This window comes from Ranitomeya variabilis, chromosome 1, assembly GCF_051348905.1.
Source record: "Ranitomeya variabilis isolate aRanVar5 chromosome 1, aRanVar5.hap1, whole genome shotgun sequence".
Taxonomy (NCBI): Eukaryota; Metazoa; Chordata; class Amphibia; order Anura; family Dendrobatidae; genus Ranitomeya; species Ranitomeya variabilis.
Genome location: NC_135232.1, coordinates 161,151,123 through 161,177,494, shown reverse-complemented (window position 1 = coordinate 161,177,494; position 26,372 = coordinate 161,151,123).

Genomic DNA, 26,372 nt, shown 5'->3' with positions numbered 1-26,372 from the left:
ACGTATTTCAGTGCCACGTATCACGTATTCAGTGCCACGTATTTCAGTGCCACGTACCACGTATTCAGTGCCACGTACCACGTATTCAGTGCCACGTACCACGTATTTCAGTGCCACGTACCACGTATTTCAGTGCCACGTACCACGTATTTCAGTGCCACGTATTTCAGTGCCACGTATTTCAGTTACGATTAGGGGTTAGGGGTAGGGTTAGGGTTAGGGTGACCAGGACATTCTTCTAATAAAAAGCTACCCCTAACCCTAACCCTAGCTAATTCTACTATTAGTGGATTTTCTAGTTGATTTTTTCATGGGGGGGAAAAAAAAAACAAAAACGCATGCGTCTAAAAAACGCGGCGTTTTGCCGCGATTACATGCGTTTTTTCACCACATGCGTTTTTTCAAAAACGCATGCAGATCAAAACGCAAGTGTGAAACCAGCCTTAGTGCGCTTAGGACAATCAGAGATAGCATGAGTGGGGTCACCACAGTAAAAACACAGCCTATTCTGACGTCTGTGTTCTTGCCGTTCAGTTCTGGTCAAAGTTCTATCACATTGCATAAGCTCAGGCCTCTGCTCAGAGGACACCGCCAAATGGTGTACAATTTTGCGCTCACGCAAACGCCGATCAATTTGGATGGCCAAGGACATTGATTCATTCAGACCAGCAGGCGTGGGGAATCCCACCATAACATCCTTAAGGGCTTCAGAAAGACCCTTTCTAAAAATTGCTGCCAGGGCACACTCATTCCATTGAGTAAGCAAAGACCATTTTCTAAACTTCTGACAATATATCTCCGCTTCATCCTGACCCTGACACAAAGCTAGCAAGATTTTCTCTACCTGATCCACTGAATTCGGTTCATCATAAAGCAATCCAAGCGCCAGAAAAAACGCATCTACATTAAGCAATGCAGGATCTCCTGGCGCAAGGGAGAATGCCCAGTCTTGAGGGTCGCCACGCAACAAAGAAATAATAATTTTTACTTGCTGAATGGGGTCACCAGAGGAGCGGGGTCTCAAAGCAAGAAACAGTTTACAATTATTTTTGAAATTCAGAAACTTAGATCTATCCCCAGAAAACAAATCAGGAATTGGAATTCTAGGCTCTAACATCGGATTCTGAACTACATAATCTTGAATGCTTTGTACTCTTGCAGTGAGATGATCCACACAAGAGGACAGACCTTGAATATCCATATCTACACCTGAGTCCTGAACCACCCAGAGATTAAGGGGAAAAGAGAGACAAAACACACTGCAAAGAAAAAAAAATGGGTTCAGAACTTCTCTTATCCCTCTTTTGAGATGCATTAACACTTTGTGGGCCAGCTGTACTGTTATGGACCTGGTGGTTAGGAGCACCCGGAATGACCAGATGAGCAAACTAGTAATCGGAACAAGCTCTGGGAAAGTGGGAACTCTGCTGACCGCAAACACTACTCCTATCACACACACTAGAAATAGCCGTGGAGCGTACCTAACTCTCCCTAGACGCCTCTTCACAGCCTAAGAGCTAACTACCCCTAAAGATAGAAATAGAAGCCTAACCTTGCCTCAGAGAAATTCCCCAAAGGTAAAGGCAGCCCCCCACATATATTGACAGTGAGTTTAAGAGGAAAGTCACAAACACAGGAATGAAACAGGTTTCAGCAAAGGAGGCCCGACTTCACTAAATAGTCAGAGGATAGAAAAGGAAACTATGCGGTCAGCACAAAAAAAACTACAAAAACCACGCAGAGTATGCAAAAAGACCCCCACACTGACTCACGGTGTGGAGGTGCAAGACTGCACCCCAGAGCTTCCAGCTAGCAAGGAAATATCATGATAGCAAGCTGGACAAGAATTAAGCAGTACTAAGAAATATATTCAGGCAGCAGTAACAACAAATGAACTAGCAGGGACTTAGCTTCTGCTGGAGTAGACAGGTCCTCAGAGAAGTCCAAGAGAGATCTGAACCAATACTGATACATTGACAGCTGGCATCAAGTAACGATCTGAGTGGAGTTAAATAGGGAAGCCAGCAAGCAATAAACGAGAGCAGCTGACAAAGCCAACCTCAGTGACCAGCAGTTCCGCTCAAAGCCACCAGAGGGAGTCCAAGAGCAGAACTAACCAAAGTACCATTCATGACCACAGGAGGGAGTCCGAGAACGGAATTCACAACAATAAACCTGCTTAAGCATAAGCAAAACAAAGGATAGCCTTCTCCAGTACAAAGTGAAAACAAACAGAAAATAACCAGTCCATAAAGTGCTGGGGGTCTGCTCGCTCAGGTCAGTGTCTTTAACAAACACACTGGAGGCCTCCACACCTCCAGTCACAGACACTGAATTAGACACTTGGTCTTCATTTTATCTGCCAAACAATGCCCCTGGGGTATGTGAGCAGTTATTCCCATCCATCTCTTGACTGCTCGTAAAACCAAGCCCTGGAATGCCCTAATAACTCTCTCAGCACTATACGTGCTGGAGCATGTCTTCTGAGCTCACATCACCGAAGCTACCAACCTCGATGATACATATCTCCCCTTAAGGACCTGTCTGGCGGCCATCTTACAGTAGGCACACAGCTTCCAAATGCGGCAACAACAAATTGTATGTTTGTGGGTTATACTATTCCCAAATTTTGTAAGTAAAACAGGTAATAATCTTAGACTATTACAACTAAAGTGAGCAAAAAAAGTAAAACATTTTTAATACATGCACGCTCTGTGACACAGACAGTTGCAATATATTTCTGAAATGTTAACATTTTTCTTTTATCTTTTAAAATGAAATAAAATAAAAACCTCCATGTCTTTACACACACCGTCTTTAGAAAATAATGCCACGGAAATGCAAAAAATGATATCACTTATGAATTGTCTGTCTCCCAAGCCGGAAAGCACACTTATATTCAAGGTTTGTAATTTATAACCACTGACAAAAAGGTTTGCATAATCTACAGGATCTGTATACACAAGACGGTAAGACATTTATAACTACTACAGTGTCATTTTATTTTTGGAAACCTTGAAAAAGCTTTTTAAAAGCACTATTTACATCATATAGATTCATTAATAGTCATATACAGTAATCCTATAGATTAATTCATAAAATAAATGTTCTTCATATAGACCTTTGTTTTCTACTCCAAGTGATGTGAGAATATGTTCAGCTCTAACTTTGGTTTATGCTACATTACACATGATAATAAAATACAATGTCATTGCATATTCATTAATCTGTTTAGTGTCACAAAAATAATGATTTTTCAAGTGAATTTCTACTTATGGCAATATTTCCTCTGTGCTTCATGATTTTAAATAATGGGGTTTAAAAATAATGCAGAAATCAATATTATATGTTAATGCTTACAAGAACACTGATAAAAGATAATTTCATTTTGTGATATCAACAAGATTTCATATTATATATATTTTTTTGCTTTTCGCATTTCTATAAATATGCAGGAACCATAACTCATTGTACAGCAATCTAAAATTTTCAAATTTCAACAGCCTCTATGTGTTACATTTGGGGATAAAATATTGCACATTGCACTATAATACTAACTGGCCATTTTTCATAACTATTTTAACTTTTATTTACACACTAGAAGGCTAAGTAGAGAAAAATAAAAACAATATATTTTTTAAGCATTAATTTTAAACCCTTAATGACAACCAATTTTGACCTTAATGACAAAGCCTCATTTTCCAAATCTGACAAGTCACTTTATGTCAAAGGCTGGAGTAAACTGGATTAAATCTGTGCTGCCAGTAGATTACTGATGAGCAGGAGTCGGAAATCCAGGAATGCGGTTTATTTGTTAAGGCGTTTTGAAGTCTCATGCTTCTTCATCAGGACAAACCGTAATCAATTGTGGTTTGTCCTGATTAAGAATTGTGGCATTTCGAAACGCGTTCACAAATAAACCACATTCCTGCAGCTTGCTCAGGCCATGGAATCTGCTGGCTCTGAATCTTCCTCTATCTCCAACCTGTGCAAGGATGTCTCCTATCATTAAGACCAGCAGGGCAAGATCTTCTGTCTGAGGACAGTGATCAGTCGCTTGTTCATGCTAACATCTGCGGCTACATCCACTTCTGTCCAAGCTGCAGCAACCTGAACTGACTCACCAGTCTCCCAGTCATGTTCCTGGTTCTGGACCAAGTCTGTCATCTCCACCATGTTATGAAGGTGATCCTGCCCTAGCATTCCCACATTTTGATTGACAGCTTGTGCTGCATAGATGTGCTGCAGAGTCAGCTGTCTAAATGTCAGGGCATGCTAAACTTAAAGCTAATAACCAAGCCAAATTTTTCAAATCTGATGTGTCATTTTGTGTGGCAATAACATTGACATTGTAATGATTTTTTACATATTATGCTTTATGTTGGTTGTAAATTTATGTAGATATGATTTGCTTTATATATGTATATACATATATATATATATATATATATATATATATATATAAAGTGAAAAAATTGGAACAGCATCAAATTACTACCTTACAAGGCATGCAGAGCTCTTCCGACCAGCAATCCAATGGTCAAAAAGTAATAAACTCAAAAAAAAGGAAAAGCAGCACAAAATAATTGAAAAAAAGTGGACTTTAATGCCTGATCGGCTTGACAAAGGATAACACATCCGAAACGTTGCCACGCCGTTCAGGCATTAAAGTCCACTTTTTTTCAATTATTTTGTGCTGCTTTTCCTTTTTTGAGTTTATATATATATATATATATATATATATATATATATATATATGCACATACTGTATACACTGCTCAAAAAATAAAGGGAACATTAAATCCCACATCCTAGATATCACTGAATGAAATATTCCAGCTGTAAATCTTTATTCATTACATAGTGGAATGTGTTGAGAACAATAAAACCTAAAAATGATAAACATAAATCACAAATAATATCCCACGGAGGTCTGGAGTTGGAATGATGCTCAAAATCAAAGTGGAAAATGAAGTTACAGGCTGATCCAACTTCAGTGGAAATGCCTCAAGACAAGGAAATGATGCTCAGTAGTGTGTGTGGCCTCCATGATGTCCCAGATGTGTTCAATCGGATTCAGGTCTGGGGAATGGTCGGGCCAGTCCATAGCTTCAATGCCTTCATCTTGCAGGAACTGCTGACACACTCCAGCCGCATGAGGTGTAACCTTGTCCTGCATTAGCAGGAACCCAGGGCCAACCGCACCAGCATATGGTCTCACAAGTTGTCTGAGGATCTTATCTCGGTACCTAATGGCAGTCAGACTACCTCTGGCAAGCACATGGAGGGCTGTGCGGCCCTCCAAAGAAATGCTACCCCTCACCATTACTGACCCACTGCCAAACTGGTCATGCTGAAGGATGTTGCAGGCAGCAGATCGCTCTCCACGCCGTCTCCAGACTCTTTCACGTCTGTCACATGTGCTCAGTGTGAGCCTGCTTTCATCTGTGAAGCGCACAGGGCCCCAGTGGCAAATTTGCCAATCCTGGTTTTCTGTGGCAAATGCCAAGTGTCCCGCACGGTGTTGGGCTGTGAGCACAACCCCCATCTGTAGACGTATGGCACTTAAACCATCCTCATGAAGTCGGTTTCTAACCATATGTGCAGACACATGCACATTTGTGGCCTGCTGGAGATCATTTTGCAGGGCTCTGGCAGTGCTCCTCCTGTTCCTCAATGCACAAAGGCTGAGGTAGCGGTACATCTACTGGTGTACTGGCCTGTCTCCTGGTAGCCCCTCCAACTTCTGGACACTACGCTGACAGACACAGCAAGCCTTTTTGCCACAGCTCACATTGATGTGCCATCCTGGATGAGCTGAACTACCTGAGCCACTTGTGTGGGTTGTAGAGTCCGTCTCATTCTACCTCGAGTTTGAAAGCACAACCAACATTCAAAAGTGACCAAAACATCAGCCAGAAAGTCATCTATAACTGCAGCCTTCCACCAGTTGGGCTTTTAGGGCAGGGTGGTCGGACGGAAGCCTCTCCTCAGTGCAAGACACATGAAGGACTCCCAGACTATGAGAAATTAGATTCTCTGGTCTGATGAGACGAAGATAGACCTTTTTTGTGATAATTCTAAGCAGTATATATGGAGAAAACCAGGCACTGCTCATCACCTGCCCAATACAATCAAAATAGTGAAACATGGTGGTGGAAGCATCATGCTATGGGGGTGTTTTTTTCAGCTGCAGGGACAGGACTACTGGTTGTCATTGAAGGAAACATGAATACAGCCAAGTACAAGCCAAGATATCTTGGATGAAAACCTCTTCTCTGGACCTCAGGCTTGGCTGAAGGTTCACCTTCCAACAAAACAATGACCCTAAGCACACAGCTAATATAACAAAGGAGTGGCTCAGAACAACTCTGTGACCATTCTTGACTGGCCCAGCCAGAGTCCTGACCTAAACCCAATTGAGCATCTCTGGAGAGACCAGAAAATGGCTGTCCTCCAACGTTCACCATCCAACCTGACAGAACTGGAGAGGATCTGCAAGGAAGAATGACAAAGGATCCCCAAATCCAGGTGTAAAACTTGTTGCATCATTCCCAAGAAGACTCATAGCTGTACTAGCTCAAAAGGGTGCTTCTACTCAATACTGAGCAAAGGGTTTGAATAATTAGGACCATACAATATTTCAGTTTTTCTTTTTTAATAAATTTGCAAAAATTACTACATTTCTGTTTTTTTTCATTCAAGATGGGGTGCAGAGTGTACATTAACGAGAAAAAAGATTAACTTTTTTGAATTTACCAAATGGCTGCAATGAAATAAACAGTGACAAATTTAAAGGGGTATAAATACTTTTCATACCCACTGTATATATTGGAAAAACTCCAAAAGCGATAGCATTTTAAAAAACAGCATCCATAAACATGTTCATAACTGATGTCAGGTACTTAATTAACCCTTCATGTGCTTTTCAGGAAACAATTAAAACCTACAAGATAAAAAATGAAGCCACAAAAAAATGGAGTAATAGAGTCCCAAACAACATAGTTAAAAAATAAACATCAAATTTTATTATTAATCAATAACATATAACAACTATTAATAGATATAGTACATTAATAGTTGTTATATGTTATTGATTAATAATAAAATTTGATGTTTATTTTTTATTTTTTAACTATGTTGTTTGGGACTCTATTACTCCATTTTTTTGTGGCTATATTTATCCGGAGTTGTCCATTTGAGTGGATGTAATTATGGTGTCCAGGGAGAGTCATATGCTCTCAGGTACATGATAAACTGGTGCTTTATGATTATATATCTCTATAAGATAAAAAAAATTAGCAAAAACCCTGCTGTAACTAAGCAAGTAAAACACAGTGTAGTACCATCCCGATCAGAGTTACCTTGTCGTGGTGCAATGGCTTTTATGCTATTTTTGATCAAAAACAGTATTACTAAAAACTCTGTGTTATGTAAGTGCACTTTTTGCTTTTTATTTACTTAGTTGCAGCAGGGCTTTTGCTCATTTTTTCTCTTGTAGGTTTAATATGTTTTACGGCCAATGTGAACATGCGCTTATCAGCTGCATGTGTACCAACTCAAGTGAAGCTCAATTTTTGTGTTCTTTTCAGGAAACAATGCAAAGTGAAATGACAGAAATGAAAATTTTTATTTTTACCACTAAAATGTTGACAAAATCTGAACTGGTCACTATAATTGGCAGACTCCAAAGCCATTACTTGGCCTAAGATTGCCATGGAAACTGTCAGGAACACACAATCATGATCTCAGGGTGTCAATGGGGATAAAGAAGAAGCCCTATTCTGCTGTGTTAACTATCTAGATGTTATTGTAACAATTGACAGCAGCATTTAAGGGGTTAAACAGTCATGGTTTATTCCTATACTGATCATAGTTGATGCACCAAGGTGTCCCTTATAGTGTGTAGCTAACTGTTGCACCTGTTGGGGGATGATATTCTCTTATTTCTCAAGCCAAGGAAAAATGGATTGGTGGTCTCTAAGAAGTCAAATCTGCAGCTCACAGTATAATGAGCAATACTGTGAGTCTTGGCTGAAGTTGCTCTGTGAATGACCACATGGCTGAAATAATTTAATTTTCTCCCAGTAGCCGCACTTTTTGTAAGGCAGATGGACAGCATTGCAGTGCTATTTACCTTAGTATTAACCCTATATTTGCAGGTAAATAGTGTTTTCAAATGCACAATGAATTAAATGAGTCTTTTCAAAGTTCCCTTTAAAAACCTATAATCCAATACTGTATTCTCTTACTGTAACCAAGTCGCACACAAATCCAGGAAGCTGAGTGCTGCATAGATGTTTGGTGGAGTGCTAAAAAGTGTCTGGTACATGAGGGTAAAAGAATAATCAATGGTTTGTTCCCTCACAAAAAACAAATGTGTTAATCGCTAAAGTTTCGGTTCACTTGTACACTCGTATATCTAATATCAGTCTGCTGCAGAGTCAATGGCATCTGTTTGTGTGAGATTGAACCTGTTGAAAATGGATCAGTTGAAACGACATGGCTTTCTATAAAAACGCTACCTATGATAAGTTTGCAAACCTGTGCGAAACAAACCAATAGAAATCATTTATTTGTTGATCAGGGATAGAAATTTTACTCTCAGGTGCACTGATAGCAGGGGCTGGATTCGTGCTTGCAATTTTTTTACTGTATATTTTTGTTTAAAAACAAAAAACTTTAGACGGATCCATCTGATAGACATGTTTTTTTATCATTAAGGTCAACAGATGCCAAATTGAAAAAAAATGATGAAAACCTGTTTACCTGGTTGTCAATTTGACACCATTTTCCCATTCAGATTATGTTCTGTCAGTTATGACATTTATTCTCTGACATTGGGGTTCTCTTGCTTTCTTTATGTCACAAAAGTCAGTGAACTTTGACAAAAATACCAGAATCCCTCAATAGAAAGCTGATGGACCTCATTATAAGTCAAAGATGTTCGTTAGGGTTCATTTGAAAACAGATCAGTCATAGCTGTCATCTTCTTGTACTCATTGGAACATAACATGGTGCATTTTGACGTTTTTGAGGTTACCTGCTAGCATTCTAAAATGTTCAGTTGAAATAGGATTTAATTCAACTCAGCAAATAATGATACAATATATCAATGACATCTCTACCAATATATAGATAGAAGTGTATACAGCAAGGATGAATGTATTTGCCAAAATTTTAATTCTGCAGATTTGCCCTAATTCATTCAGAAAATTAAATCGGTATTCTTTGATGCTAACCAAATTGACATAAAAATTCAGGGTTTGAGGTCTCCTGAACGCTAGGCATAATAAACAGGAGTGGAGGAGAAGAGTTTATAAAACAATAAAATTATCATACTCACCTTGTCCCTTACTTGGCCCTGTCACCCCAGCTTCCCTCCAATTGTTCCTATAGTCACTATGGTTTTGCACTTCACTCCACTCTTCACTTCAGGCACTAACTTAGTGTCATATTGCTGGATTTGTCAGAATTAAATCACCAAAAAATCGAATTCTATATAATCCACAAATGTTCAGATATTCTAAATTAATTCAATGTGTTTATATTAATCATCAGTGTGCAACATATCACTAGAAACTCAAAATTTAGTTTACCATCACATCTCATCTTAACAAAACAGTATAACACTTTGGGTGCATTTACACGGATCATTTTTGTTTCTAAAAAATGCTTGTTCCTGATAATCATACAGTTTAAACAGGCTGCCGATCACCCACTTGAATAAATTTATCTTTTAGTTTACTTAGAAAATCATTGTACTTGGCATGCCACCAATCTGTGTAAACTGGACCTGTGCTCCCGAGACCAATGGTGGCCTACGTGCACAGAACGATCTATTACTGATCATTCTGACTGCTTCAAAGATGTGGTCTTCTTTGACTATTAAACAACCACTAATTCACAAAAATGTAGAAAATTGGTGGCCTTTATATTGGATTTACACACAAGTTTCCGAGCAAACATACCTATTTGATAGAACATAAAATTGGTCAGAGTTGGCCATACATACACACAAATATTTTATTAGCATAGAACCTATTCTTGCTTCCTATAATTGAGGAGTCTTCCAAATGTTTACACCCTACAGTCATTGCAATTGGCATATTTTATCGATGTCAGATCAGTTTTTTGGCAGAAGAATGAGATTTCAATCAGATATAATGGACATTTACACACACCATATTAGTCTGATATTAGTTTTACCAGACAGAGTCTAATATCTTAATATGTAAATGCACCCTTACATTTTTAAGGCGTTGTCTTTGAAGTGCTGTACATACAATACAATGACAGTCAGAAAGTTTATGACCAGTCTATAGATTCATTATGATTCATGTTGAGCAATACCTTCCGATATGCAAAGGTATCGGTATCGGATTGGATCGGCAGATATCCAAAAAATATCGGATATCGCCGATACCGATACCCGATACCAATGCATATCAATGGGACACAAAATATCGGAATGGTTCCCAGGGTCTGAAGGAGAGGAAACTCTCCTTCAGGCCCTTGGATCCATATTCATGTATAAAAAAAAGGATAAAAATAAAAAATATGGATATACTCACCCCTCCAACGGCCCCGGCTCTCACCGGTCTAAGCGTCTGCCTCCGTTCCTAAGAATGCAGAGTGAAGGACCTTCGATGACGTCGCGGCTTGTGATTGGTCGCGTGACCGCTCACATGACCAATCAAATGCCGCGACGTCATCGCAGGTCCTACACTCACTACATTCTTAGGAACGGAGGCTGCCGGTTACATTGCTAAGGTCCAGGGTCCGCCGGAGGGGTGAGTATATCCATATTTTTTATTTTTATTCTTTATTTATTACATGAATATGGATCCCAGGGCCTGAAGGAGAGTCTCCTCTCCTCCAGACCCTGGGAACCATACGCACCTCACACTTCCGATTCCGATTTCCGATATCGCAAAAATATCGGAACTCGGTATCGGAATTCCGATACAGCAAATATCGGCCAATACCTGATATTTGTAGTATCGGAATGCTCAACACTAATTATGGTAGATGAGACAGATCTTATATGGACCATAATGGTTATATTAATCTGACCTTGGGACAAAATCTGTTCCAACAGTTATGAACTCCTCCCTCCCACACATACCACAACTCACAGATGCCAATGAACCACAACCTGCGCAGCCAATAAAATAAAATAGTACATACATGGTAATTCCACAACTTCCATAAGTTCCTCTTTGTGTGATGCCCATGAGTTGAATAAGTAATGAATAATGTGCACCTCTGCATCAGATCTTTAAGCACGGTACTTGAATAATTTATCACTGATGTATTTGCACTTGTCCAAAGTACTAATGCAAGACATCAATGAAAAAATGTAAATTACATTTATCTGTTACTAACATCAAGGTAAAAGTGCAGTAATATAACAGTTAAAATGTAATTACCTTTAGATGAAAGAAGTGGGAAGTCTAATTACCTAGTTGGAGACACATGGGAGAATGGTTATGTGTCTTGGCACTGCATGGTCTTGAAAAATTTGTTGCAAAGCAAGAAAATCAGTTGTGGAAAAAATGCTTCAAAAAAAGACAATGAGTCAATGAGAATTATTAACTTTATGTTATACAATGAGCTGAAATTAAAAACTAGGCATCTACCAAATATCTCCAAATTAATAATGGGTCCTTCAGTTGTAGATTTTTTTGAACATGTCAAACTTTTAATAACATTTTCAGGTTTGTATATCATTTATCGATCTAGTTAAAATGTTGTATTATTTTGTATGTACAGTATATTACATTACTTTAGCTTGTACTGATGCTGAATACTGTCAATGAAAAAGTCCAGATAAAAAACAGAAGAGCCTGTTCATAAATGTTGTGGGTGACAATCCAAACAACTGACCAATGGTGAAAAACAATGCAAAAAAGAAGGATGGATTGAAACATCCATACTGTATATAAAAGTCTTCAAACTTTATTCCATTAGACTAAATTAGATGACTAAAATCCTCATGAAAATGGTAGCCAAACACTCATTCTGATGCGTTTCGGTCATTACCTAACAGTCAAAGACAAACTACCAATCACATGATACATACGTCATGATTAAAGTGAACATAATAAAGAGAAAATAAATAATAAGGATTAATAATGAGAATCACACACTCACATATATAGCAACATACTTACCAATTAGGTTATTAAAAACAGTTGCATGAAAAGTTTAGGCACCCCTGGTCAAAATTACTGTTATTGTGAACAGTTAAGCAAGTTGAAGATGAAATGATCCCTAAAAGGCCTTAAGGGAAAGATGACACATTTCCTTTGTAGTTTAGGCAAAATATATATATAGTAATTTTTTTTCCATTTTAAAAATTACAAAAAGGAAAATGGACCCATGCAAAAGTTTTCGCACCTTTGGAGATTTGTGTGCTCAGATAACTTTGACCATGGTGTCTGACCTTAATTAGCCTGTTAGGGTTGCGGTTTGTTCACTATCATTGTTAGAAAAGGCCAGGTGATACAAATTTCCCAGCTTTATAAAAACCCAGCCTGCTCTAATCTTGTGCCAAAATAACAACTATGGGCTCTTCTAAGCAGCTGCCCAGCACTCTGAAAATGAAAATGGTGGAGGCCTACAAAGGAGAAGGCTATAATAAGATAGCAAAGCATTTTCAAGTTGCCCTTTCCTCAGTTCAAAATGTAATTAAGAAATGGCAGTTAACAGGAACAGTGAAGGTCAAGATAATCTCTACAAGTCCAAGCAAAATCTTAGGGTACCGTCACACAGTGGCATTTTCATCGCTACGACGGCACGATTCGTGACGTTCTAGTGATATAGTTACGATCTCGCAGTGTCTGACACGCAGCAGCGATCAGGGACCCTGCTGAGAATCGTACGTCGTAGCAGATCGTTTGAAACTTTCTTTCGTCGCTGGATCTCCCGCTGTCATCGCTGGATCGTTGTGTGTGACAGCGATCCAGCGATGCGTTCGCTTGTAACCAGGGTAAACATCGGGTTACTAAGCGCAGGGCCGCACTTAGTAACCCGATGTTTACCGTGGTTACCAGCGTAAAAGTAAAAAAAAAAAACGTACATACTCATCATCTGATGTCCGTCAGGTCCCTTGCCGTCCGCTTCCCGCTCTGACTGTCTGCCGGCCGGAAAGTGAGAGCAGATCACAGCGGTGACGTCACCGCTGCACTCTGCTCTCACTGTACGGCGGCACTCAGTCAGAGCGGGAAGCGGACGGCAAGGGACCTGACGGACATCAGATGGTGAGTATGTACGGTTTGTTTTTTTTTACTTTTACGCTGGTAACCACGGTAAACATCGGGTTGCTAAGCGCGGCCCTGCGCTTAGTAACCCGATTACCCGGGGACCTCGGCATCGTTGGTCGCTGGAGAGCTGTCTGTGTGACAGCTCCCCAGCGACCACACAACGACTTACCAACGATCACGGCCAGGTCGTATCGCAGGTCGTGATCATTGGTAAATCGTATAGTGAGACGGTACCCTAAGTGAGTTTGCTCATGGGATTGCTAGATAGGCAAATCAGAATACCGGTTGACAGCAAAAGAGCGTCAGAAAGATATAGCAGTCTCTGGAGTTGTGTACATTGTTTTACTGTTCAGATACACGTGCACAAATTTGGCCTTCATGGAAGAGTCAACAGAAAAAACTCTCCTGTGTCCTCACTATAAAATTCAGTGTCAGATATATGCAAAATAACATCTAAACAAGCTTGATGCATTTTGGAAACAAGTCCTGTGGATCAATGAGGTTAAAATAGGACTTTTTAGACACAATAATCAAAGGTATGTGTGGAGAATAAAGGGCACAGAATTTCAGGAAAAGAACATCTCACCAACTAATAAGCATGAGAATGGATCAATCATACTTTGGGGTTGTGTTGCAGCCAATGGCACAGGGAGCATCTCAGGATGAGAGAGAAGAATATATTCAATTAAGTTTCAACAAATTATTGATGCAAACATAACACCATCTGTAAAAATGCTGAAGTTGAAAAGAGGATGGCTTCTACAACCGGATAATGATCTTAACCCCTTCACCCCCGGAGCTTTTTCCGTTTTTCCGTTTTCGTTTTTCGCTACCCTCCTTCCCAGAGCCATAACTTTTTTATTTTTCCGTCAATTTGGCCATGTGAGGGCTTATTTTTTGCGGGACGAGTTGTACTTTTGAACGACATCATTGGTTTTAGCATGTCGTGTACTAGAAAACGGGAAAAAAATTCCAAGTGCAGTGAAATTGCAAAAAAAGTGCAATCCCACACTTGTTTTTTGCTTGCCTATTTTGCTAGGTTAACTAAATGCTAAAACTGACCTGCCATTATGATTCTCCAGGTCACTACGAGTTCATAGACACCTAACATGACTAGGTTATTTTTCACCTAAGTGGTGAAAAAAAATTCCAAACTTTGCAAAAAACAAAACAAAACAAAATTGCGCCATTTTCCGATACTCGTAGCGTCTCCATTTTTCGTGATCTGGGGTCAGGTGAGGGCTTATTTTTTGCATGCCGAGCTGGCGTTTTTAATGATAGCATTTTGGTGTAGATACGTTCTTTTGATCGCCCGTTATTGCATTTTAATGCAATGTCGTGGCGACCAAAAAAACGTAAATCTGGCGTTTCAAATTTTTTTCTCATTACGCCATTTAGCGATCAGGTTAATGCTTTTTTTTTATTGATAGATCGGGCGATTCTGAACACGGCGATACCAAATATGTGTAGGTTGGTTTTTTTTTATTGATTTATTTTGATTGGGGCGAAAGGGGGGTGATTTAAACTTTTATATTTTTTTTATTTTTTTCACATTTTTAAAAACTTTTTTTTTTTACTTTTGCCATGCTTCTATAGCCTCCATGGGAGGCTAGAAGCAGGCACAACGCGATCGGCTCTGCTATGCAGCAGTGATCATAAGATCGCTGCTACACAGCAGATTTGCAGGTGTGCTGTGAGCGCCGACCACAGGGGGGCGCTCACAGCCACCGGCAATCAGTAACCATAGAGGTCTCAAGGACCTCTATGGTTACAATGGAGGAGCATCGCCGACCCCCGATCATGTGACGGGGGTCGGCGATGCGCTCATATCCGGCCGCACGGCCGGATGCGGTAGTTAAATGCCGCTGTCTGCGTTTGACAGCGGCATTTAACTAGTTAATAGCGGCGGGTGATCGCGATTTCACCCGCCGCTATTGCGCGCACATGTCAGCTGTAAAAAACAGCTGACATGTCGCGACTTTGATGTGCGCTCACCGCCGGAGCGCACATCAAAGCAGGGGACCCGACATGTGACGTACTATACCGTCACATGTCGGGAAGGGGTTAAACACATGTCAAAATCTACAATAGACTACCTCAAAAGGCACAAGCTGAAGGTTTTACAATGGCCTTCACAGTCCCTTGATCTGAACAACATGGCTAGACCTCAAAATAGCAAAGCATGCAAGACGACCCAGGAATCTCACAGAATTGGAAGAATTTTCACAGAAATGGATGAAATTCCCTCAAACAAGAATTGAAAGACTCTTGGCTGGCTGCAAAAAGCTTTTACAAGCAGTGATAACTTCAAAAGGGGGTGCTACTAGATGCTAAACATGCTGGGTGGCCAAATTTTTGCATCAGCTCATTTTCATTTTTGCATTTTTCAAAAAGGTAAAAGGTGCAAAATCTGCACTTTTAGCAGGGGACTGGGTGGAAGAGCTACGGTCCTGGAGACACTCTCAGCCAACCAATCTAAAACTACAGGTGCTTCTCACAAAATTAAAATAACATAAAAAAGTGAATTTATTTCAGTTCTTTAATAATCTAAAAGGTTTCGCAAAAGGTCACAATTTTTTCCCTTCATTAGCTATTTTTCATGTTTCTTGATAGGAGAAATGTTTTATTTTTTCACAATCCAATCCCTTTTTTATCCAATTTTGTGTCATATGACTGCATCATCCCATTAAATATTGCAGATATCATAGCAAATGCTGCCTTTTTGGGTCTTAGGTTCCCTTTAAATTCATATCCTGTAAAAGATATACAGTACATTTACAAAAAGGATAGCTGAACACTTGCAGAATATTAATATTAACAATAGATCTAATTCTGGTGCCGTTTAGCATTTTTTTAGAAGCACATGATGGCAATAATGACAGTCTAACCTTTTTTGCATTGAGAGGGTTAGATCCCCAGATAGAGAAGCGAATTGGCAAAATATACTTTTTCTGAGGCAAACTGTTTTGATTAAGGCTAAACACAAAACAACTGGAAGCTATGAACTATAGAAATGACACTATGCTTATTTATTAACCTACAGTAATTGGAAATTATGTTGTTGTATATGCATTTATATGTTAATGTGTGATTCTCCTCATTGATCCTTATTATTTCATTTTTTTCTCTTTATTTTGTTCATTTGAATCATGACTTAACTCATGTGCCTGGTAGCTTGTCTTTTCAAGAGGTGTCCCGTGCTACATAATATACGATACGGCTAAAGGTAGTAATGCCAGAAACCCATCAGAGTGAATTTTAGTGTACTGTTTTAATGAGATTTTAATCGAATCCAATGGAATAAAGTTTGAACAATTATATTTCTGGATGTGTCAATCCACTCTTTTTGCATTGATACTGAATACTGTAATACAGTCAAGAGCAACATTCAGAAATTTTCTGAAAAGTTCGGAGTTGTAATCTCCCTATTGCAAATTGTGTTAACCTTAAACAAACAATGAATGCTGGGAGACCCCTCTCTGAAGTCTGTGGAATTGACAATGCAGTTCTGTATCATGATATTACCTCTAAGTCAAAATGATCACAAATGGTGCTTGGAGAATCGCAGTGGCTTCTAATGAATATCATAAGGGGTATAATTTCCAAAATTGGTTCACTTAAGGGAAGGATTCTGCTCTTCTAGCACTTAGAGGCTCTGTATTTGGAGTCCACAAACTATTCTAGGAAAATCTGCGCTCCAGGAGGCAACATAGGATTTTTGTATTTTCTTGGCTCAGCGTTATAAACTTCTGTGAAGCACCTGTTGTTCACCATATATCTAGATAAGTTCCCTGAGGAGTCTAGTTGCCAAAATGGTGTCACTTGAGGGAGGTTTCCACTGTTTAGGCACATCAGGGGCTCTCCAAGCATGACGTGGTGTTCGCTAATTGTTCCAGCAAATTTTGCATTCAAAAAATCAAGTGGCGATCCTTCCCTTCCAAGCTCTGCCGTATGCCAAAACAGTGTTTTCTCCCACATATGGGGTATTGGCATGCTCAGGAGAAATTGCACAACAAATTTTGTGGTGTGGTCCATTTTTTCCTGTTACTCTTGCGAAAATATAAAATTGGGGTCTAAAGTAAAATTTTTATGAAAAAAAATGAAATGTTCATTTTCCACATTCTAAAAATTACTGTTAAGCCCCTGAAGTGTTAAGAAACTTCTTGAACATGGTTTTGAGCACCTTGAGGGCTGCAGTTTTTAGAATGGTGTCACTTTTGGGTATTTGCTATCATGTACACCCCTCAAAGTCATTTCAAATGTAATGTGTTCCCTAAAAAAATGGTTTTGTAAATTTTGTGGGGAAAAATGAGAAATCGCTGGTCAACTTTTAACCCTTCTAGCTTCCTAACAAAAAAATTTTTGTTTAAAAAATTGTGTTGATGTAAAGTAGACATGTGGGAAATGAAATGTTATTTATTAACTATATTATGAGACATATCTCTGTGATTAAATTGAATAAGAATTCAAAGTTTGAAAATTGCTAAATTTTCAAAATTTTTGCCAAATTTCTATTTTTTCACAAATAAATGCAAGCCATACCAAGGAAATTTCACCACTATCATGAAGTACAATATGTTACAAAAAACTTAGAATCAGTGAGATACGTTGAAGCATTCCAGTGTTATTACATCACAAAGTGACACCGGTAAAAATTGTAAAAATTGGCCTGGTCATTAAAATGCAAACCACCTTGGGGGGTACAAGGGTTAATATGGGTGTGTTTTTTATTATTTTTAAGTAAAGGTACCGTTACACTAAACGACTTACCAACGATCACGACCAGCGATGCGATCGTTGGTAAGTCGTTGTGTGGTCGCTGGGGAGCTGTCACACAGACAGCTCTCTCCAGCGACCAACGATCAGGGGAACAACTTCGGCATCGTTGAAACTGTCTTCAACTATGCCGAAGTCCCCCTGCAGCACCCAGTTAACCAGGGTAAACATCGGTTACTAAGCGCAGGGCCGCACTTAGTAACCCGATATTTACCCTGGTTACTATTGTAAAAGTAAAAAAAAAACACTACATACTCACCTTCTGATGTCTGTCACGTCCCCCACCGGCTTCTTCCCTGCACTGAATGTGTCAGCGCCGGCCGGCCGTAAAGCAGAGCACAGCGGTGACGTCATCGCTGTGCTCTGCTTTACGGCTGGCCGGCGCTGACACATTCAGTGCAGGTTAGCCGCCGGCGGGGGACGTGACAGACATCAGAAGGTGAGTATGTAGTGTTCTTTTTTTACTTTTACAATGGTAACCAGGGTAAATATCGGGTTACTAAGCGCGGCCCTGCGCTTAGTAACCCGATATTTACCCTGGTTACAAGTGAACACATCACATGACAGCGGGTGATCAGCGACGAAATAAAGTTCTGGACTTCTAGCTCCGACCAGCGGTATAACAGCGGGATCCAGATCGCTGCTGCGTGTCAAACACAATGAGATCGCTATCCAGGATGCTGCAAAGTCACGGATCGTCGTCGTTCTCACTGCAAAGTTGCTTAGTGTGAAGGTACCTTTAAGTAAAAAACTCTTTGCCAAACTAAACTCCTTTTGATCTTATTGCAGTGGAGTACAATACAAAGTAAGTAGGGCAAATAATATGAAACAACAAAAATTAAATCCTGTATATTGATAAATCCTGCTGGTTGAGGTATAAAGATTCAGGACACTTTGTTGCCTAAGTGTAAATACACTCAATGTCTGTTTCAGGTGGGAACGCTCCATAACTTATCTGAAATAGCACAAAATAAACAGTGAAAATAATATATTTGTGCATTTACATTTAAAACTGACGTGCTGTGCATATGTTTAGTTTTTTGAGCTTCTGTAAACTGCCTCAGGTTTCCAAAGATGCAAAGCGGTTAAAGAAAGTGACCTGACCTTTCTTCAGGCAGCTTTTGCTTGGGAGTTGCTCACTAGTTTATACAGTACAAGTGAAAAATATTACAAGCAGTCAAAGACTGTGGTCTAACCCCTTCTTAATCATTTCAATGCCTCTGAAGCCATATGTATCTGTATTAAGAGGAGTTCTTGAATAGTGATGCTACATAAAACATTGCAAAGAGACAATCTTCATCAATGAAGATTACGGATTAAATGACATTGTGTGGAAACATGGGGGTCAGCGGGTGCTCTAGTCTGCTGGCTTGAGATCACATGGACCAGGGATTATTCCACTGAACGCCTGCTCTCCTTTTACTGTGGGCATAATACTACTTAGACAAAACAGGGTGAAGGTAAAACAGTGTGGCAATACTTTACTGAACCACAAAACAGGCAAAGGACATATAGAACAGTCCCAGCAAAATACCCAAGATTATGAAACATTGCAGGATAAGAGCAGCTGTGACTTCAGAGCTTCCAGGGACAACTAACCCCACCTGTGGAATGCACAGAGAGGAGGTATCAACATGCTTAGGAAGCTGACAGTCCATTCAGGTACGAGGCCACGTTATCAGAGGGTCACAACCTGCCTTCTCTGAACATCTCCATGGAGCCAGGTGACCTGAGGGTCCCAGTCCCCGCTTTACCAAACGTATCCATTGGGTTCAGGTGACATGTGGGTCCAAATCCTGACTACGCCAAATGTATCCATAGGTTCAAGGATGACCAATGGAGCAGATCTTTCAGCTGGGACCGAGATCCCCTAAGCTGGCTTCCTGTAGAATGTAAAATCTGTGTTCCTCATGATGGAGCCATAATCTTCTGGCAGATGCTGTAGAGTGTTCCTGGCTGTGGTTTTGGAAAGCGTCTCTGGTTATTTGGATCTTTGGATCTCTTATATTTTTTTTATTTGATAACTGTTGTCCTTCAAGCCATCATCCACAGGTCAAAGAGAGGGGATAAAGAGGTTAACCCACATTGTTCGATTATTTAAGCAATTTGCATAGTGTTTACTCTGTTTTGCAAGTCAACAAACTAGCTGGACTGGACAATGTGTAATCAACATATTAACAAACATCTATTATTCAATTACTCTTCATCTTTGTCATCCAGGATAACAACACAATATGTTATAACAAACATCAACTTAAAAGTCAATATTACAGGCTGATTTGGAGCGCCCCCACGTGAGGGCAATGGGGTACTCGTTACCGGGTCCTACAGTTCGGGGATGTCACGGTGGCCCGATCTGGTCTGTGGCTCTTTGAGGGGCGTCCAATTAAAGGTGTAGTTTGTATAAGGTTCGTGACGCCACCTGTGGTACTCGGTCAGGATGACCGACGCTGCTTAGGGGTCCGCTGGGGTGATGGAATGACAGCTAGATGGTATACCTTCCCACAGGTGAAGTGTACCCCCAGGGCTTCCCAAAAGTATAGGTGTTGATGGTGGATGATGTAAAGCACAGTGAATATTGAGGACACAAAGGTTGCAGTCTCTTTACCTTTTACTGAAGACTTCAGCATCCACAGTCCAGAGTACAGATCACAGGGCAGGCAGAGTCCGGCCAGTCTGAAGGCAAAATCCAGAGTTCTCTTATCCAGGTGGAAATCAATAGCCTTTCTACTAGCGCCTGTGTGTTGTAGTACCTCCCTGAGCACCACGGGATAGTCCTCACACCCTTCATAGATGTTCTAGATGTTATTTCTTCCTCTCTGTCCCCCAGATGGTATGGATACCCGTATGACTGATGGCCTGAGGCTTGTTTATAGGGACCCTAAAGACGCCCCGACCCCCACAATTTGCCACTGTGTCTTCTTAGGTTTTAAGGTCGGGCAGCCAACTTGGAATTGACTGCCGGTCTTTGAAGTAAAGCGTGGAGTCAATTACTCCCTCGGTGTTCCGGCCACCAGCTACGCGCCTCAGAAGGAGGCAGCCTCTTACAGGACAGAACTCCTTCTGGTGTTGTCTCCTTGTGCTGTGACTTTGTTTCTCACTCCTGCAACACAATTCCTTTCTTGTCCTTCCTTAGGATGCTGCCGCACATGGGGCAGGCGCAGCTCCGTATCTTTCTGTCTCGTGCTAGGCCTCTGTCACCATCCCACCCCTGACAAGGGCCCTCTGTCTGCAGCTCAGATGTTCCTCCTTTCCCCCTGTCTGCCTGACAGGTGTTGCCTGGGCCGAGCCCAGTCAGCTTCTCTCTAACTTCCTATCCAACCCACCAGTTTTACCCTTCTGTGAGGAGTGCCCTGCTAGATAGGAGCATGGCTCCCCCTGGTGGTCTGGAGTGTGAAGTGTGTTGTGATGCTGTGATACCTGGAAAGATGAACTCCTTTATTACCTTCAGACGTAATATCACTTTCCCTGGTGGAAGAATAATATTACTGCAGCAACCAGGACTCTGGGGCGCTGCATATGCAAACAAAAGAACAAACACATACATTCAAAAGTCAACGTATAGATAACAGTCTAAAGGTACCTTCACACGAAACGACATTATAACGATATCGCTAGCAATCCGTGACGTTGCAGCGTCCTCGCTAGCGATATCGTTTCGTTTGACACGCAGCAGCGATCAGGATCCTGCTGTGATGTCGCTGGTCGCTGAATAAAGTCCAGAACTTTATTTGGTCGTCCGATCGCTGTGTATCGTTGTGTTTGAAAGCAAAAGCAACGATACCAGCGATATTTTACACTGGTAACCAGGGTAAACATCGGGTTACTAAGCGCAGGGCCGCGCTTAGTTACCCGATGTTTACCCTGGTTACTAGCGTAAAATGTAAAAAAAACAAACAGCACATACTCACATTGCGTCCCCTGCAGTCTGCTTCCTCCTCTGACTCAGCGCCGCAAAGTGAAAGTGAAAGCAGCACAGCGGTGACGTCACCGCTCTGCTCTCACTGTACGGCGCTCAGTCAGTCAGGAAGTGGACGCAGGGGGACGTGAATGTAAGTATGTGCTGTTTGTTTTTTTTAGATTTTACGCTGGTAACCAGGGTAAACATCGGGTTACTAAGCGCGGCCCTGCGCTTAGTTACCCGATGTTTACCCTGGTTACCAGGGGACCTCGGCATAGTTGATCGCTGGAGAGCGGTCTGTGTGACAGCTCTCCAGCGTCCAAACAGCGACGCTGCAGCGATCGACATCGTTGTCGCTATCGCTGCAGCGTCGCTTCGTGTGAAGGTACCTTAAGCCTACTCATTTACAGAAAATAGACATCTAGGTAATTAAGAATAAATGCTGTGTCATCATATCACATTTAAAGAGAAGCCCTCAGATATACTTTGTTCATTATACCAAGATTCACTTGTACAATGTGATGAAGAAGCACAAAAGGAAGCCATAAGTGACAAAGCAGCAAGGCTGATTATAAGCGAAATTAAAGAGAATGCTGTGTCTGCTATTAATTTCTACCCAAAGATTCAGGATCTGACACTTCACTCTTCACTAGAAGTAATTCCAGAAATGTTACAAAACCTGTTGAGTACAATATTTGTGCAGAAACAAATACAACAAAAAGTTGCCAGTGTAGGGTAATCCATTGAACAATCAGCAAGACAAAGAGCTGTCATTGCACTATTGCAGATCAGTTTAGCAGTACATATGCACACCAGTATCGAGATATGCTTAGTAAGATGGGATATAGCTTATGGTATAGTGAACTGCTCCTATTTGAAGAGAATGCCACTAGCTGTTGTGCACCAGACTCATTTTCTGAAAGTAATGAGCTATTCAACTCTTCTTGGTTGTTTGTTGGTGACTATGTAGATCACAAATCTATGAAAATAAATGGCAAAGGAAGATTGTATGGGATGGGCTTGATTGCTTCACAAGAAGAAACTGAAGTTAGTGAAAAATCTAAAATTAGTAAGTTATGGCTAGCATATCAGCAAATGATAAGTTCAGCTTGAACGCTAATAAAAGCAGAACATGCTGTGTCTTGAATAAATCATTTGCATATGATTTACAATAAATGTTACAAAATTTGCAGCAGCAGGGAACTACAGCTATCTGAATTTATCATATCTGCATCTACAGAAAATGAGAAAATTGCAAAACAATAACCCTAAGGTGTACAGAATGTTTCAAAATGGGTTACACGTCATCCGTTGAACAATTAGTTTAGGGCACTTAAAGCCTCCGCTGGTTTAACTCATGGATGCAAAATGAAGAAAGATCAGAGAGCTTTCTGAACTATATCAGACACCATAATGTCTCACTACATTCTTGCCATGCAGGACTTTACTGGAACAACACAAGTGAACAACACAATGATTCCTCTGTCTCAAAAATTGAAAGAAATACTCTAGACATTGAAAAAGTTTATGCAAAGATGTCACCATGTTCATCTCTCTCAGCTGACCCCTCACTGAGAAATATCATCACTGGTATTATTGCAAAGGAAAACATCAATGTGCATGAGTATAAATCAGTGGGAAGAAGAGGTGTGAACAGTATTGTAGGGGGTATGGTAAAATATGTTTTCAGTCTTTGTGTATAGGTTAACATATAATGGTATTGCTACACGGTTAAGTATATTACCACCTCTTATATACTGGTACTGCTACACGAACAGGTGTATTACCTAGTCTTGTTCACGATATATATAGATATAATATTATATTGTTAATCTGCTAAATGTGTATATATTGCTATTTGGTGTGCCTGTTGGGTAGTACTGAAGTTTGGCCACTAGATGGGGGCATTTTGGTACGCCTAGGTCTGTATGGTTGTGGATCAGTGTACATATTACTAGTTAAAGGGACTCTGTCACCTGAATTTGGAGGGAACAATTTTCAGCCATAGGGGCGGGGTTTTCAGGTGTTTGATTCACCCTTTCCTTACCCACTGGCTGCATGCTGGCTGCAATATTGGATTGAAGTTCATTCTCTGTCCTCCATAGTACACGCCTGCGTAAGGCAAGATTGAAAATTTTTTGTCAAATAGAAAATAAGTGTGAGAAAGTAAAAATGCAAGAACTGAGATGAGGAAAGAGTGTAGATCCTGAGAATAATTGCTATATTTCTGCAAATGAAATTGTACCGCAATTCTATGAGGTATGGACGTGTAAAGTGCAACCACGTCACAGGTGAGCCATGACCATTGTGAGTTCCAGATTACACCATCAAACATACTTAGTACGTCTCTGGAGTCTTTCAAATAGCCTGGGACTCTTTGGGCTAGTGGCTGCAAGATAGTGTCGAGCCACTCCCCCAGGTGTTCACTGTACGAACCTATTCCTGAAACTATAGGGTGCATAGGAGGTAGGAAAACGTGCTTATGTGTTTTGGGTAAAGCATATAAAATTGGAATTTTAGGGTTGTCTATGTATATATACTCTGCTTGTTGTTTAGTAAAAAATCCTTGGCTAACACCATTGTCCACAATACACTTATTGTATGACACATATTCTAAAGTCGGATCTGATTTCAGAGGACTATACACATTGCTCTCCGATAGCATATCATGAATGGCCTTGAAATAATCAGATTTGTTTAGGATAACTACTGATCCACCTTTATCTGACATTTTGATGACAATGTCTGGGTTGTTCTTCATTTTTTCAAGGGATTCACGTTCCAATTTAGACAGATTACATTTGTGAGAGCGGAGGACTGGTTCCGACATGAGATTACGAATGTCTCTTTCTGCAATCTCTTTAAAACGATCCATGGCCTCAGTCCTAGTATGGATCGGGTAAAATGAAGGATTTTTCGTTCTAAAAGAAGAGACCATATTAATGTCTTTTGTTGTTTCACTTTCCGTATCCAAACTCATAAGGCATATCAGTCCATTCTGTTCCGAAAAGCTTTTTCTTACAAATTCATTAGTATGAGGAGAAAAAGTAAGAACTGGAACTTCTTTATTTTTTTCGAAAAAATGTTTTTTAACAGTTTGATCCCATGCAAATTTGTTTATATCCTTTAGTGTAGAAAAAATATCAAGTCCTATATTGCTGGGAGCAAAATTCAGACCACGAGATAAAAGTTTCATTTCCGTGTCAGAAAAAATGAAAGAAGATAAATTTACAACGTCTAGCGAGGTGTCCTGTTGTGGCTCCTCAGACGATTCTGAAAAATTGAGGGGATATTTACGGTATATTTTTCCCGCTCCTACTGATGCGTTACCTGATGCGTTTTTTGAAAAACTAGAGTTGTTTTGTTTAGTTTTGCGATAATACCATTCTTGAGTTATAGAATCTGTGGTCATCTGTTGAGTATCAGCATCATGATTGGAGGAACCTAAAGAAACATCTGAAGATTCAAGGTCCGAAGAAGAGAAAGTCACTTGATTTCGAAAAAACGTGCGATTGCGCCTTTTAAGATTTGTCTGGGTGTTGTAGTGTGTCTCTCCCATTTGCCCCATTCATAGACCTGATTGTTCTTATAGTCAAACATATCCCGGTTAAATTTTCGTTTTTTAATTGTGATAACTAGATAGACTCTTCCAGGGCATGTACAGTTATATGAAAAAGTTTGGGCACCCCTATTAATCTTAAGCTTAATGTTTTATAAAAATTGTTTTTTTTGCAACAGCTATTTCAGTTTCATATATCTAATAACTGTTGGACACAGTAATGTTTCTGCCTTGAAATGAGGTTTATTGTACTAGTAGAAAATGTGCAATCTGCATTCAAACTAAATTTGACAGGTGCATAAGTATGGGCACCCTTATCATTTTCTTGTTTTAAATACTCCTACCTACTTTTTACTGACTTACTAAAGCACTTTTTTTGGCTTTGTAACCTCATTCAGCTTTGAACTTCATAGCCAGGTGTATGCAATCATGAGAAAAGCTAAAGTGGCCACTTGCAAGTTGTTCTCCTGTTTGAATCTCCTCTGAAGAGTGGCATCATGGGCTCCTCAAAACAACTGTCAAATGATCTGAAAACAAAGATTATTCAACATAGTTGTTCAGGGGAAGGATACAAAAAGCTGTCTAAGAGATTTAACCTGTAAATTTCCACTGTGAGGAACATAGTAAGGAAATGGAAGAACACAGGTACAGTTCTTGTTAAGGCCAGAAGTGGCAGGCCAAGAAAAACATCAGAAAGGCAGAGAAGAAGAATGGTGAGATCAGTCAAGGACAATCATCAGACCACCTCCAGAGAGCTGCAGCATTAACTTGCTGCAGATGGTGTTACTGTGCATCGGTCAACTATACAATGCACTTTGCACAAGGAGAAGCTGTATGGGAGAGTGATGCGAAAGAAGCCATTTCTGCA